At 37.2% G+C, this 14,932-nt stretch overlaps 1 long non-coding RNA gene across 1 annotated transcript in view; it reads left to right on the top strand.

Moving 5' to 3' along the window:
• Positions 1 to 14,932, top strand: part of LOC123789326 (uncharacterized) — a 433,455-nt gene that overhangs the window by 105,401 nt on the left and 313,122 nt on the right. The gene's annotated exons all lie outside the window — the stretch shown is intronic.

Raw genomic sequence — 14,932 nt, 5'->3', positions numbered from 1 at the left:
TGCCTTTTTACCTCCCTTTCCATCCCATACTTCCTTTCTCCTCGAAAGAGGAGAACAGTTAAGAAAGGAAACCATATAGCTCGTTGCCTTTATAACTCTGAGTATTTGTCGCTTATTGAAATGGCAACCTGTCAAGAAACCTATTCTGACTCCATTTCTAGATCACTTTAGACAAAGAGCATTATACCCTTTCTCGGTTTTGTTGGGAAAATCAGTTCCATTTATTAAAGTACATTGATATTTATTGATGAAATTTCATTCTTCTAGTAATGCCAGTATTATTTGCATGAAACAGTGTAAATGAGAATAATACATAAATGATTTTGTCATATTTAAAAAATCTGGTCAGGGGCACCTGGGTGGCACAGCGGTTAAGCGTCTGCCTTCGGCTCAGGGCGTGATCCCGGCGATCTGGGATCGAGCCCCACATCAGGCTCCTCTGCTATGAGCCTGCTTCTTCCTCTCCCACTCCCCCTGCTTGTGTTCCCTCTCTCTCTGGCTGTCTCTATCTCTGTCAAATAAATAAATAAAATCTTTAAAAAAAATAATAATAAAAAATAAAAAATCTGGTCAAACTGGGAAACTCAGGTCAAGTTTCACTAGTTGGCAGCAACAGTAGCAGTGCTAATCTTCATCTTGTGGTTCTAGCAGAGGCATCCACAGTGAGGTAGCTAGGGGTGAAGATAACCTGTGAGGAGAATGACCGAATTCTCTCAGAGTTATTTGGGGGAAATTCATATCATAAAAGAGGGTAGTCTGGATAATATCCAGTTCTCCCTTCCTTATGAATTTAGAGAAAACTAGATGGCTTTCAAACTTGAGTGTGCAACAGAATTACCTGAAGGCTTGGTAAACCATTGTTAGGTCCCATTTCCAGAGTTTCTGAATTAGTAGGTTTGGGATGGGGCCTGAGAATGTGCATTTCTAACAAATTCTCAGCTAGCACTGATGCTGCTGACTTGGGGTTAGACTTTGAGAATTGAGGGCTAAAAACTCTAAAAGTGCCTGCATTCAACTTCATGAATTTAGGGTGTCATTATAAACATGCTGCTGGCCTGAGTTATACAGCGACTTTTGCAAGATGTAGGTAGGAAATGATTACAACACACAATAGAAAAAGAGAACTAACATGTTTTGTTTGTTTCTTTTTTTTTTTTTTAAGATTTTATTTATTTGATGGGGGAAGGGAGGGGCAGAGGGAGAGGGGAAAACAGAATCCCCACTGAACAAGGAGCCCAATGTGGGACCCAGTCCCAGGACCCTGGGATCATGACCTGAGCTGAAGGTAGCCGCTTAACCGACTGAGCCACCTAGGCATCCCTATTTTGTTAGTTTCAACAACATTATTTAATACCTTTTCCTTAAAAAGAAAAAAAAAATACTCAGAAAGGTGAATGCAAGAGACAGTTGTATCAAAAATCCCAATAAGACTCAAGTTTAGGTGGCACATGTGAGTTAGTTTAAAAATACAAATGCATGCATATACAACACTCTTTAACCCAGTATATTGCTGCTTCTTAATTGTCTGATAAACGAGCAACAATACATTTAAATGATACCAGAATTATGGTAGAGATTGTTGTGTGATTTTCAGAATAGCTGAGAATCACATTTAATAATAGTAATAGAAAAGAAAGATCATTTTTCTTTGTTGTGGGAAATAAAAATATCATGGGAATTAAAATATCATATTCTTTTTTTTTTATCGTTCTCAGTTATTCATCATGCAGTAACACTAGCAAGAATCAAGCTCCTTTTCTTTTTGTAAATCATTTTTTCACAATGGTTAAGTGATAATAGAATGAATCAACATTAGCATTTTTTTCAAAAGCAATTGTTAGGCTATGCCTGGAGATGAGTACACATTCAGCTCAATTTTATGCTCTTCTGTCACTTCCATTTACAGTATCATAGAAATATTTTTTAATTTCCATGTGATCATCCTTTGTATCATCCATCCTCACACAAAGATTAAAATATTATTTATTAAGGCAAGAACATCATTAATTAGCCTAGTAGTCTAACCAACAAGTAATCATATATATTGTAAATTCTGAAAAGAAGTATCATCCTTATAGGAAGTTAGTTAAAAAGCAAAGAAGTTACTTTTATTATTCTACCTAGTAATGTTTAGAATTCATATGTAATATGGTCGTGGAGAAATTAAACCAACAGTAACCTCAAATAATAACAGCAATAAAAAGAACATATTCAGTAGCACACATTCAGTAGCATTGGAATCCTTTTTACCATCCGGAACCATTCTTAGATTTGTAAGAGTAACTGTGTCATCATCACAGTGTGTGACTTAAATCATTTAAGTTGTTGGAAATAATTTTAGTTAGGAGAGTTCACTTTAGCTTCTTGCAAACATGCAATTTATAGGAACTAAATGAGAGCATTAATTTCAGCTCAGAACGTAATAATTTATTAGCCTAAAAATTCTGTTAAACCTCCTGACTAATCAAAAATATGTATTAGAGTGAGTTGCTGTTGTGAATTCAGCCTTTTGGAACTTTCCACCTCTTTTCAATTTCAGTTTTAGACTGTTCGGTTGCTTAATTCCCATCATAATTAATTAATTTATAAATAATTTATGTCCCATCTCCTCCCAAGAAAGGATTTAAGGAGGCTGCATTTAACTAGGCAACTACCATAAATATATAATGAGGTGGATTTCAGTATCCTCTCTTAGGTGACTGGAAGGTCACTCCTGCTCGCCTAGGCAAATAATGCCACACGGCCACCTCTGCCAGGACCCTCCTCTTCCCGCTTTGCCTGGCTCACTTTGAGGGTGTGGGTGCTGATGGTCTTGTCTTACTCATTAGGGACACAGACCAGGTTCAAATTCTCTTTCTTCCATATACTAGCTTTGTGAGCTGAGGCAAGGTACTTAATCTCTCTGAACCCATGTTTTATCTTTTTATCTTTTTTTTTTTTTTTTTGAGAAGTTGGGGAGGGGCAGAGGGAGAGGGAGAGAGAGAATCTTAAGCAGACTCCACGAGGTGGGGCTCAATCTCAGAACCCTGGGATCAGGACCCGAGCCAAAATCAAGACTCTTAACCAACCAAGCCAACTAGGTGCCCCCCCCCCCATGTTCTATCTTTAATATAGGGATGATAAATTATAGATATCTCATGGAGTTGTTCAGAGGATTAAATGAGTGATTTTCTATAGAATCTTAGAAAAATGCTTGGCAGGTAGTAAGCAATACTCAAATGCTAGCCATTGTTATTATACACCCTTCTGTTCTCAATTAAAATGTCATTTCCTCAGAGAAGCTTCACTGAGACACCACCTTAGACCAATTTACTGCTATCATAGGAGCCTGCACTTTTCTTCATGATGCTTATCACCATTTGCCATAGATATTTACGGTGCTTAATCTGTCTCTCCCATAAAGCTGTAAGCTCTAGGAGGACTAGAATCTGTCTGCCTGGCTCAGCACTCTGATATGTAGTACAGTGCCCAGCACAAAGCAGTCACTCAGTAACTGTTACGTGAATGTGAATGCATCCAGAGAGATCTGTCAGTAAACTGGCTAATCAAGATGGGATTACACGTAATTATTTTGTTAGTTTTGCACATTTTTATATTTAAACCTTTTTTTTTTAAGATTTTATTTATTCGAGAAAGAGAGGGTGCCTGTGCACGAGTCAGAGGAGGGGCATGGATTCAGACTCCCCACTGAGCAGGGAGCCTGATGTGAGACTCGATCCCTGGACTCTGGGATCATGACCTGAGCCGAAGGCAGATGCTTAACTGACTGAGCTACCTGGGCACCCTATTTTTAAACTTTTAACAATTAATATGTCTTCTTTACACAATAAGAAAAGGAAGTAAAATCTTGTTATATCACCTTTATGTGCTATTGTGAAGTCACTTCCATGAGGCAACAATGGGACCATAGAATGGAATTCTCATTTTATTTTTTATGGACCATTGGAGTAGATTAGTGTTTCTCAACTGGCGGTAATTTTGCACCTTAGGAGCCATTTGGAAATGTTTGCAGACATTTTTTTTTTTTGTCACAACTGGGAAGTTGCTACTGGCATCTAGTGTGTAGAGGCCAGGGATGCTGATAAACATCTTCCAATGCCCAGGACTGCCCCCTCCCTCAATAGAAATCATCCAGCCTGAAGTGCCAATAGTGTCAAGGTTAAAGAGCCCTACTAGAGGTGGATGGAACCTTGTAAAAATAGAAAGTTCATGCAATTTACAAAACTGATTGAGCTGTTAAATAATAAGACATCAGAATTTTGAAAATAAAATTCACTGTGATTTAAAAAATTGTGTTTGATGGTTTGTATTTGCTTTGTGGTATGATTTGCTGGTAGTAAAGTAAAAATGAGTGTTTAATGTAGCGTATTTACCAATATGATATGTCCATAGAGAACCTTGTAGTGTGCCATAGATTATTCCCTTTATCACCAATGGAACTGGCTTTAAAAGAACAGTGTGTCCTGACTGCTTCTTCACACAGTTGTAAATACCCAATTTGATGGAATTTTTTTAAAAAAAATTATTTGAGAGAGAGAGAGAGCACGAGCACAGGGTTGGGATAGAGAGAGGGAGAAGTGGATTCCACACTGAGCAGGGAACCTCATGCCGGGCTTGATCCCAGGACCCTGGGATCATGACCTGAGTCAAAGGCAGATGCTTAACCAACTGAACCACCCAGGTGCCCTGGAAATTTTTTAAAGAGCAGTTTATGAGTTGGTTTAACCAAAACTGTTGGGCAGGGAATACAAATAACCATACTGCTTATAGATTGTTGTTGTATAGCTCTTGAGTAATAAAACTGAAATGTGGTAGGGCTATTCAATATTTATGGAGTTTGGTCTGTTTGAACATGAGTGTAACATGTGGGAGAGGATGAGCCCATACAAGCTAGGCGATGCTACGTAACAACACTTCTGTGGTTTAACCCAACAAGGTTTATTTTTTCTTTGGAATCCACGGTGCATCCAAGTGACTATCCCAAGCAATTGTCTATGTGTGACAATTCAGCCTTCCAGGCTGAGGAAGGAGCCACCATCTTGCAGCTGCTGGATCATATGGCCTTGTTAGATGGTGTGGCAAGGAAGAGGGAACCTTGGAAATTGTTAACTCTTTAATGCTTTCACCTGCAGTTGACATAGATAATTTCTAGTAACATTTCATTGGCCCAGCAAATTCCGTGGCTGTGGGGGTGGGGGACTGGCATGTTGCATAGAGAAACAGAAATATTCCTGAGCATGAACAGTATTTATTATAACTAGCTTTCGTGTTTGTGTACCTTTGTATGTGGTCTTTCAGGATAGTTATTAAGGAGGTAGTTGCTAAGTGCACAAATGCCGTATCTCACAACAAAATATCCTGATTTCATTATACTCCTTTTGGGTCTGTATTTATATCTCACTTAATGTTGTCATAGTTTGCTTCTAAATGTTTGGACTTCAAAATGAGAATCTTTACCAGATACTGTGGTCTCTGGTTTCTCAAATGGGCTACCATATTCTACTAAGTACTGAACGCTAAGGGATAAGAATTGTAGCTTTTGCATTGTACATAATGGTGAATAATCATAACGTTATTTTTGTGGTAAAAGAGAAACAAGCATACCTCAGAATACAAAAATACAAAAGAAAAATTGGTGAATTCTTAAAACATGAGCCCTAATGGAGTTTTGCACTAAAGCAGGCTGTTTTTAGCTATGCCCCAGAGGAAAGTATTTACTTTCCTATGCTACCAAGGTTACGTTACTGAACAGAGTTGAGGAACACTGCTGTGTACCTAATTTTTTATTCAATTTTGATTTGGATGTTTCCTTAGTTATTTTCATTTTGGTGGAAATGATCATGTTTTTAAAGCAGGGGCTCCTTCAGGGATCTGCTATTACTACATTCCGAACATGGGGGTGAATTTTACAAAGAAGAATTCAGAATTTGTATTCTGTATCCACTAGCAGTTTGATATAGGAGAAACTAGAAAATAAAATTGATCATTGGGTTCCTTATTCTGGCCCACCACGTGGAACTGTGAGAAGATACAGAACGATCCCTACCTTTCCTCATTCTACCATGTGATTCTGTGCATTTGTGGTTCCTATTGTTTATAGCTATTTGAATCTGTATGCAGCCATTCAGAAGACAATTTTTGAGCATCTCCTGTGGGTGAGTGGCATTATGTTAGGTGCTGGGGATTAGGACAAGATGAGGAAAGACAGCTCTTCCTCTCAAGGACATTCTGTGTAGATGACGGCCCACAGCGGTTGTAAAATCTGTCATTCATTTCATATGTATTTATTGAGCACTGATATGTGACAGGCACCCAGCAATGCTACAGTGAACAAGAGACGGTAGAATGTAGTGCTTAAGAACAGAGTCTCCGCAGCCAGCCAGGCTGCAGTCAGATTGCATTTGGGGCTTCATGGAAGCTCTTTGACCACCTTGTGCCACAGCTTCCTTGTATGTGAAATAAGGATGATGCAGAATTCACTCACATGGAATTCTTGGGAGAATCCTATGAGCTAGTATATATAATGGACTATTTGGGGCGCCTGGGTGGCTCAGTCAGTAAAGCATCTGCCTTCAGCTGGGGTCATGATCCCGGGGTCCTGGGATCAAGCCCTGCCTCGGGTTCCCTGCTCATTGGGGAGCCTGCTTCTCTTTCTCCTCCCCGCTCATGCTCTCTCTCACTATCTCTGTTACTATCTCTGTCTCTCTCTCTCAACTAAATACAATCTTAAAAAAAAAATAAAGCACTATTTAAGTTTTAGCTCCTACTGTTATTCCTTATTTTTTTCTCATGCTGTACTCCCTCCTCAAATCTACATTGTTTCTCCTCTCTCTTTTTTATTCCCTTAGACTAGAGCGGTCCCAGTAATTAATCATTAATTTAAATATTGTAGTTTATCAGTAACCTGTTAAAAGTACTCCCTTGAAAAAACACAGGGGAAAAATAGAGCTCTATCATTTTCTGGTTTTTTATGTAACCTTTTGTTTGTGTGTGTGTGTGTGTCTGTGTGTGTGTGTGTGTGTGTGTGTGTGTGTGTGTGGAGTCATGGAGAAAAGCCAGTGCAAACCACATTTTTCAAGGGACTTAATCAGGGAAGGCATTCGATTCAAGGGCAAGACAACTACAATCAGAAGTTGTGCTTTGCAGGAGCCTCCGCTTTTCCAGACTTGGAAATTCTGAAACGTCTCCTGTCCACCTCCATTATCCGGGGACTTACGACTTAGGCTTGCTCCACAGGTGGGCATTCATCAGAGGCACACACAATTGTCCACAGCCTGCGGGGCTGCCTTGGCAGCGGAGCAGCAAGTACCTGTACTTAAGACTTTCACACTGGCTTTATGAAGTGCTTCACCAGTGTGATTTAACTTTGCAAAGGAATAGGTGTAGAGAGAACTCAGTGGAGACCCATTCTTTGGCAATATTTGCATTTTATAGGAAGCATACATATGAATTTCCCATTTCTATAGTAATGTGGCTTTAATCTTAATGAATGCCATTTTGGTGGCTCTCTTCAGAGAGTGGAGTTAACATTCACATGTGAGCTGGAAATGTTAAAGTGTTATTAGTCTCATGAGCGTTTTGCTTCTGGCTATGCAGTTTTAGAGATTTCATCATAGTTTAGGTGTAGCAAAATACCACCATTTCTGCTTGTTAGAATGAAACTCTCCAAGGTGTCTGTCTACTTCAGACCAAGGTTTGACTTTTCAAAGCAGAAAAAAATGTTTTTCCTGGACCCTGAATATAACCCCATGTCAAAAATCAATAGAAAAGCCAGCAAAAATTGGTCACGAGTGCTGTTAGAAAGCTTTTTCATAACAGTTTTCTTGTCATTCCTAACAAATTTCTTAATTAAACTGCCTAAGTTATTACTATGGTTCTGTGCAATTTCAGAAATTCTGTTCATTTATTTAGTGATTTACATTTTGTTTGGCTCCACAAAGAGTTTAAATTGACAACCCCTTTTTTAAGTTGACAAATTCATTCTCTAAGAATGGAAAGGTGAGAACTTGGATTGCAGAGTCAAGTAGTATAATCCTGGGCTCAAGAATGCTGTTTACTGCATTCTTGCCTTTGCTGCCTGTCTTTTCTCTCAAATACGGAGCCCTTCTTTTTTGGTTACTCTTCAGGTCATGATCATTTTACCTTACATAGAGATTCTTGGTTGTTAAATAAAAATGTGGATAGCACCCCAGGTTTTGGTTATAATAGTAATCGGTACAGGGGGTATGAAACTTTTAGCTTTTTAAAGTGTAACTTCACTTACACACACATACACACATATCCGCCTTTCACATGTAAAAGTTATTTGGTAGAATCTGCCTTTTTCATCTTGCATATTTTCCTACTTAAATACAAAGTATAACATTCCAAATCCTAAGGTGACGTTCTGTCATAACAAAGATCATCTTCTCACTAAAAGAATATTTACTGGGGGCCTTACTTGACTTACCATTCATCACTTTCCGTCCTTCCAAGGGCTATGCAAGGTAGATGTTGTTATAGCCACACAACTGATAAGGTAACTGAGGGTCTGATATTAAAGGACATGGCCAATGTCACGGCTTTCAAGTGGTAAAGCTGGGATTGATTCAGTGTGGTCGTTGAACTGCTTGCCTTGGGATCTCCTTGGGAGTGTGTGAAAATGCAGAATCCTGGGCCTCAGTACTATGGGACCTGAATCTACATTTTCAGATAATCAGGTGACTTTTATCCACACTAAAATTTGAAAAGGGTTGTATGGTTCTTAAAAAAATAGCTTCAGCCAGTGTATGACAAGACACTGAAAAAAATTCCACTTGTGATGCTTTTCATCTATGGGCCTTTATGATTTTTACCTAATTACAAGTTAGATTATAGTTCATTATTCTTCAGCTGTTCTGTTCCTGCATCTGGCTTTGAGCTAGTCTAACAAGGATTATGTGTCGTGCTAGCTTCTGTGACATTTCTTAGTGATCTGTTTTGTGGTATTATTGTTAGTTAAAATGGCCTCGTGGCTATAAAACAAGAAAAATTGATTCTGTCCTAACTGCTTGATCTTTCCATGTATCCAGGTAATCTTCGTGTCACATTCCCCTCCAGACTTACCTTTGCTTGTTTAATTCTTTAAAAAATTTTGGCTTTTTCCTTGTCCACTCCTTCAGAACATTAGAAGTGACTTACAGTGATAAACTCCACTTAAAACAAACAAGTTTTATCTTACATAGAACAATGGGAAAATTATAGAAACAAGTTTAAGAAGGTGAAACATGCTTCTGCCTTGCGTATGGAATGATTAGTTGCTGTAGTTGAAAACTGAATTCATCTTTTGGGCAGTGAAGTCAAACTGGGAAGTGTAAGAGGCTGTTGAATTCTCAAAGTAGGATGAATAGGATCATTCATGTTCATCTGGAGAAAAACACATTTTCCTGCTATCGAATACTAAGAGGAATATATTAGGTATCTCTTTGTATTAAAGTTCATAAGGCAACATAAAATATAATGTCATATTTTGCAAAAGAAAATGAAATCCATTTTAAAAATATACCTTTCTTTGGTTAGTCTTCAAAAAATGCTAAGGTCATGAAATTTAGATTTTGTGAAATGATTTTTGGGAGGGAGTGAAAATAATATGATGGCAGTGTATTGTTTCTTGATGATCAAACAGCTGAATACAGAGGTAAGAGCTTGAAAGCCTTATTTAAATGTGTAATTTAATATGTCCCTCTGACTGAGCCTCCCTCTTGCATTAGGTTTATCTGAAGTGGGCTTTTTGGCAAATGCTAGATCTCAGTAAGTTTGAATTTTCAGAAGTGGATAAGATAATAACAGTGTTCTACTGTTGGTTCACGGAGGCTTAGGATACCAGGCATGTTGATATCCCATTGTGAAAAGCGTTGTTCTCTTCTTAGTGGGAACTCTCACTGTTTCAAACCTCTTCTGATGAGGTAATAGAAGAGGCCATTTTCTGAGCGTATAGTTGAATCTTAAACCCTGTAACGAAAGAAGCAAATCTCAAATATCTTTCCCAGAATTGTTATGGATGATTATTAAAGACTATGGCTACATGGTGTGTGTGTGTATGTGTGTGTGTGTGTGTGTGTGTGTGTGTGTGTGTATTTATACATAATTTTTTCCCTAAAAGCATATTTTATAAATAAAAAAATCCAGTTGACCATGTTGAAGGTCATTCAGCATTAGACAGTTTGAAGCTATTTTGTTCCAGTTTCTTTATTAATGTGAAATGATTATCGAATAAAGCATGGTCTCAAATCTCAAGGTATTTCCAGACTGGTAAGGGAATAAAACTCTCTTAATTATTATTTAATTAGAAATAATGTTTTATAAATTTATATTCTGAATAAGGACATAGCCCTAAGAAACTGGTTGATATTTTACCAAGAATCATTGGGAAATGCTTGCTAAAAATGCAGGAAAAGAATTCATTTGAATATCAAAATCTCCATTTTAAACAAAATCCCCAGGGGATTCAAAAGCAGAAGTCTTTGGTGGACACTTGGAGAGATAATGGATGAGAATGGTAACCTTATATTTAATGGACTGACTGGTCATTCTCACTGCATGGAGACCCAGTTAAAGTGTAATGGCTAAGGTCATCTGTAAAGACTAATCTTAATAATCACCTTACAATTTTACTTGAAGCAAGCTATCCATGTTAATCTCCAGGCATGAAATGTAATGATCTGTTTTATTATTGTTAATTTATGCTCAAGCTTCCTTTTGCTCTTCTTTTTAACCAACATAACAATTATACAGGCTAACTATTTGCCTCAGGGAGATGCTGTAATAGGACTAATTAAATATTTAATATTTTAAAGGACTTAAACAACCTTGTAAGTAATATGTTAAGAAGAGATAAAATCATGATGTTCCCTTTAGTAGGAGGAATGTTAATGAAGCACTGGGATCAAGCATCCCTTTAATGCTCATATCCGGTGTCTGTCCAGAAGCAGAATAGCATAATGGTTAAATTTGTGGCTTTGGCGACCTATGGGCATTCTCCCACTTCCCAGCTGTGGGGCCTGAACAAATGTCTTAGTCTTTCTAGGCCAGTTTCACTTTTGTCACCTGTAGGGTGGGGATACAAGGATCACCTACCTTTCTGCATTGTTGTGATATCATATGTGTATCTAATAATATATGTATCTAATGAACGAAAGTGGTTTTTATTAAAATGAGTTAATCCCATGGACTACAGATGTAATTTGTGACTTATAGATTTTTCTTTTTAAACTAGAAATGTAGTTGAGATTTTGAAAATGGATATACACTTTTAGAATGAATCCCAAATCTGGAAAGGAGGGAGAGTAACAGGAGGAGAAAAAGAAGGTGGAGGGGAGTAGGAGAAAATGCCTCTAAATGTAAACCTATCCAGGGGCTAGAGACAAAGAATAAGCAATTTCTGTGCAGAGGACAGAGACTTATTGTAGATATATACAATCAATGTAAAAATGACCTCACTAGTGTGACGGATCACAGAATCATCACATGTCAGAGTATAGAGATCATATGGGAAATGCTTCATTTTCTAAGTCAGTGTTTAGTGAATGAATCTGAATTAGCCTAATATTTTCATCATTTTTTTAAATGACATCTTGTTTTTTCAAAGTTCACATAGAACAAGGAACCAGACTAACAAAGACTTAGAAAAGTTGTCCCTTTCGCAACTGAATCAGGATTAATTGAATAAGCATTTTAAATACGTAAACAGGTACATCTACAATATTTTTCAAAGATTGTCTTCCTATTTCCTACGTGTTTCTTGAGGGTTTTTCCTTTACAACTAAAGATATTTTGTAAATTCCTTTCTAATGGAAAGTCTAAATGTATAACTTATTCACCTGGTTTTTCCTGAAGACACGAATTACAAATTTTGGGGAGACCCAAATAACGCAATTTTATTGCGTATTCCTAGTTCACCAGCCTTGCTATTGACAAAGGAAACTATTTCTCAACTCCATTCATTCAACAAATACTTATGATTGTTACTGTGTGCTAGGCCGTTGGAAAAGAGAATCAAGTTTAAATTTTCTCAGAAATTATGTATTTTTTCTTGTCCCCTTAATGTACCATCACTATTCTTGATTAGTTCTTAAAATGTATTAGTTATGTATTGGTTTTGAAAACTTACTAGAAAATCAGGGTGAGGTTCTACTTTTCTTTCAGGTACAGTTGATCCACATTATTTATGGATTCCACTTTTGTGAATTCTCCTACTCATTAGAATTTATTCGTAACCCTAAAATCAGTACTGATGGCACTGTTGAGATCATTCATAGACCTGTGGGTGAAAAATTTGAGTTGGCCCCCATGTACATGTTCAGGAGATCAAGCAAGGCCAATACTTCACCTTCTTGACTTAGCTTTTATATTGTGACCACGTGTCCTTTGCCTTGTTTGTTTAGAACTATATGTTTTGCATTTTTGTTGGTGACTTAAAAGAGACCCTAAGCATAGTGCTGGAGTGGTACCTTGTGTTCCTATGCACAAGGCTATGAGGAGCCTTATGGAGACGGTGTGTGTGGTAAACTTCATTCGAGCATGTTGGCTGTGATTTCTACATTACTGAATCATTAATGTATATTTAAAAAGGCATTTTTAAACCGAAACACACATAAAACAAGGTTATGTATTGATTGGTTGATGAAAATGTGATCAGAGACTTGCAAGAATCTAACCCTGTATTTTCCCAAGGAACATTCCGTACTTCATTGTTCACAGTGACTTTGCAGAACATAACTACCATGAATAAAGATAATCAATTGTACTTGCATTTTTGAGGAGTTTGCTAAATGCTTGTTTTTGGTTATAGTGATGGTAAGAGATTCTTTGGCAGGGCAATTGTGTGTTTTGGGAGTCATTCCTGTTCTTCTGATCCTTCCAACTATGTTGTAAGGCCCTGATCCCCAACATTATAACCACTCCTAGATCAAATGGTGCTAGAATGGTTTCTGTAAACTGCGGTTGAGTCCTGGCTAAGATGACTCCTTCCACCTCTGACTTTTAGAATGTTCTCTCCATCCTTAAAAGCTAGTAGGTTTGAGATAATTTTGGTGTAAGTAGTTATTATTCTCAAATAGGAGTCATGTACTAAAAATAACAGAAATTTCCCTTTTGCTTTGGAACTACTCGAGATTGGAACAAACTGCCCTCCTGAGGAAACAAACATAACATGAACAAAAATCCACAATATTGAAAGCCTTGGAGTTTAATTTCATAAATACTTTCCCTTTTCCTAACCTTCTATATTAAACCTATGATTTGTGTGTTTATGGCTGAACAGAAGATTTTGTAAGATATTCTATTGGTTAGCAAAGATAAAAAGAATTTCATTTCTCATTAGATCATCTGGATTAATTTACTGAAGAAATAGAGTAAAATATTTTAACTTCTTTAATGGGCTCAGGAATTGTCTGGGTGGTTTAATTGAAGTGATTTTAAAAATTATTATTTAGGGCACCTGCTGGGCTCAGTCAGTTAAGCAGCTGCCTTTGGCTCAGGTCCTGATCCCAGGGTTCTGGGATCAAGTCCTGCATCAGGTTGGGCTCCCTGCTCAGTGGGGAGGGAGTCTGCTTCTCCCTCTCCCTCTGCTCTACCCGCTCTCCCCCACCCCACTCTTGTATACTCTCTCTCTCAAATAAATAAATACATAATATTAAAAATTATTCTTCACATATTGTGGAATTTTGACTGTTAGTACCTGACAAACCTTGTAAAGAAATGTTTACACTATTATTAATTTCTATATATCATATACAAAACTATTTTAATCAATTTCTTTTCTTTTAATATTCAAATATACTAAAATATACAGAGTAACCAACCATGAGAGGCCTAATGATGGTGATGACATTTAGTGTTCCATTATTGTTAGACTCAAATATTTTTATTATCTTAGTGTCAAAAATAACAAAAAATTCTATCTAAATTTGCTTAGATATTGGGAATTACAGTAACATTAAATCAATTGAAAATTGGCCTCCAGCTCCATTGTTATACTTCAACACATCAATTGATTGAAAAAAAAGAATCAACATCCCTTTTACATAGATCACTGTTAACATTTAGCCATGAGCATTTGCAGCCTTATTGTGTCTGCTCTGTAAATGCCTTCCTTGCCGCACCTGAGGTATTGCTTTCTACAGACTCAAAGTCGAGTTGCTGTCTTAAAAGAGAAATTCATTAATGAGTTGATTGTGGATTATAGCTTCTAAGCAGTTCCATTTCAGTTTTTCAGTTTAAATTTCCTTTTCGATTCTCTAGAATCTCTTTACTTATAGAGGTGGGTAATCAAAGGTAAGGGAATCTTTATATTCTGCAAGGTAATGGGACTCATGGGGATGCTCCACTTCTTCCTTCCATTCTGTTGTCAGTGATTAGAAATTTTCTTTTTCATATGTCAATGTTTTTATAGCCTGTCTATCCTAGATTTCCTGGAGCCATTTTGGAACGTTTCAAATTTATTTCATTGAGTAATTGACCTTTCTTATCAGGACACCCAAACAAAACCCATCTGGACTCCCTCCTTGGCTCCGTCCATTTTGCATCCTCAGTCTCCACAAAGACACTTAATATTAACATATGTTCACATTTTGTTGTTTAAACATGGTCTATATACCATGCAACAGGTAACATTTAATCAGGCTTGTATATTCTCCTATTTTTGAGCATATGGAATGTCTCCAATTTTTCCCTACTATGAATAGCTGTAAGAAGTCTTAATTTGTCTTGTAGGTTAATTCTTTTGTCCGTATTCCCCAAAGTGGAATTAACAAGGCAATGGGCAGGAACCATTTTGTCACTAATTCTTTTATCAAATATTTATTCATTTCCTGGTATATATCAGAACTTGTGCTAGCTGCTGGGCATATGATAGTGATTATTTAAAATAAAAGAGATGTGGTTTCTGCCTTTAATTTTATAAGTCTCGTCTCAT

The sequence above is a fragment of the Ursus americanus genome, chromosome 3 (genome assembly GCF_024610735.1).
Source record: "Ursus americanus isolate L20-20 chromosome 3, mUrsAme1.1.p, whole genome shotgun sequence".
Lineage (NCBI taxonomy): Eukaryota > Metazoa > Chordata > Mammalia > Carnivora > Ursidae > Ursus > Ursus americanus.
This window is presented reverse-complemented; position numbering and strand designations above follow the sequence as displayed.